This window comes from Erinaceus europaeus, chromosome 4 (genome assembly GCF_950295315.1).
Source record: "Erinaceus europaeus chromosome 4, mEriEur2.1, whole genome shotgun sequence".
Taxonomy (NCBI): Eukaryota; Metazoa; Chordata; class Mammalia; order Eulipotyphla; family Erinaceidae; genus Erinaceus; species Erinaceus europaeus.
Window position 1 is genome coordinate 90,958,653 of NC_080165.1, and position 2,308 is coordinate 90,960,960.

Sequence of the window (2,308 nt, forward strand, 5' to 3'; positions counted from 1 at the left end):
TTAATTAAACAATGGAGAAAACAAATAAACTACGTAATACTTGCCTTAAAGTCTGAAAACCTTTTCTGGTTTTCCTAAGACAATGAAACACTCATTAATCAGAATCTCCTAAATGAAAACTTATGAATTTTACTTACTACAAATGTGTAAAATAAGCATACAGGTAGATGTGAAGGATTTCTTCAAACAACAAAAAACCCCATACATCATCTTTGCCTTCTTCAACTACATTTTGTAAAAAGTCCAGGAAACAGCACAGTTTCAAAATAGTTTCATAAACTTTCAATCACTAGAGTACCTAACAGATTTAATTTCGATGATCAGTTTGACATTTATCTCTGCTCATATCATAATCATAGTTTGAGTATAAACTTTTACTAAGTTGAATCTGAAGATTCTTTCTCATCACTGTTGAGTGAGTAAGGTTATGTATGGAGTAGTCACTCATCATCAATGGCTACAGCCAGTCTGCTTGTGTTGAAAATCAAAAACGAATTAAAAAAATAAAACCCTCTAAAAACAACAACAAACAAACAAACATACCACCTCTTTGGCACCATCAGAATCTCTAAAACTGGGGCTGGGTGGTAGCCCACTTGGTTGAGCGCATGTTACAATGCGCAATGATCCGGGTTTGAGCCCCCAGGCCCCACCTGCAGGGGGAAAGCTTCACAAGTGGTGAAGCAGTGCTGCAGGTGTCTCTCTGTCTCTCCCCCTCTCTATCCCTCCCTTCCATCTCGATTTCTGTCTCTAACCAATAAAGATCATAAAAAATTTTAAAAATTAAAAAAAAAGAATCTCTAAAACTTAAAAAGAATTTGTTTTTATTAATATGAGAGAGAGAATACTAGAGCAGGTTGAGGATCAAACTTGGGGCCTTACACGTGCAAGTCTTTTTTTTTTTAATATTTATTTTATTTATTTATTGCCTTTTGTTGCCCTTGTTTTTTTTTTTTATTGTTGTTGTCGTTGTTGGATAGGACAGAGAGAAACGGAGAGAGGAGGGGAAGACAGAGAGGAGGAGAGAGAGATAGACACCTGCAGACCAGCTTCACCGCCTGTGAAGCGACTCCCCTGCAGGTGGGGAGCCGGGGTTCGAACCGGGATCCTTATGCCGGTCCTTGTGCTTTGCGCCACCTGCCCTTAACCCGCTGCGCTACAGCCCGACTCCCCTGCAAGTCTTTTTTTTTTAAGTAATTTTTCATTATTTAACATTGGTTTATAAAATTATAAGATTTATGGGGTATATTTTCACTTCTATATGTAAGACACCTGTAGACCTGCTTCACTGCTTGTAAAGTGACCCCCTGCGGGGGCTCAAACCGGGATCCTTGCTTTGCACTATGTGCACTTAACCTGGTGAGACCTGCCCCCCCCTTTGCAAGTTTATTTGCTTTTCATATTTCAAACATGAGTGAAACCTGGCAATTATTATTCATCTTATTTCATTTAGCATAATCACCTTCAGTTCATTCTGTCAGGATTTATTAAAATGAAAGTTTTTTTTAATTAATTAATTTTGTCTAGGTTTCCTATTTGAACTAGTTGGTTTCTAGCTCTTTTCTTTTTTTTTTTTTTTGACTCCAGGGTTATTGCTGGGGCTCGGTGCATGTACCACCAATCCACTGCTCCTGGAGGCTCATTTTTCCTTTTGTTGCCCTAGTTGTTTTATCGTTGTTGTGGTTATTATTGTTGTTGTTATTGCTGTTGTTGTTGTTGGATGACAGAGAGAAATGGAGAGAGGAGGGGAAGCCAGAGGTGGGGGGAGAAAGATAGACAGCTGCAGACCTGCTTTACCACTTGTGAAGCGACCCTCCTGCAGGTGGGAAGCCGGGGGCTCGAACCGGGATTCTTACGCTGGTTCCTGTGCTTTGCACCATGTGCACTCAACCCACTGCATTACCGCCCGGTCCCCACTCGTATCTTTCTGTCCTCTCTCCATTCTTTCTTTTTTTCCTTAATTGAATTATTTATCACTGAAAGTTAAACAAATTCTCTGAAAAGTCCATTGGGAAAGTTAATCAAATATATCAACTCAGATGTTAGTCGGGGGCTCTACCTGCCAATTCATTTACAAAGAATGGAAATTATATCTCTCCACAGAACCAACAGGATTGAAAATGTAGATTTTTATAATTCTAAGGGGTCTTACTGATCTTTTAATTCATATTCCTCAAGGATGAAAAACTCAGTCCTTGAGAAAGAAGATGATGTTCAGTCTGAGGCTTAAAATTAAGTGATCTGGAAATTGAAGTCTATACCTAAAAATGAAGTGGTGACTTGAGACACAATCATGGAGATAGAAAGA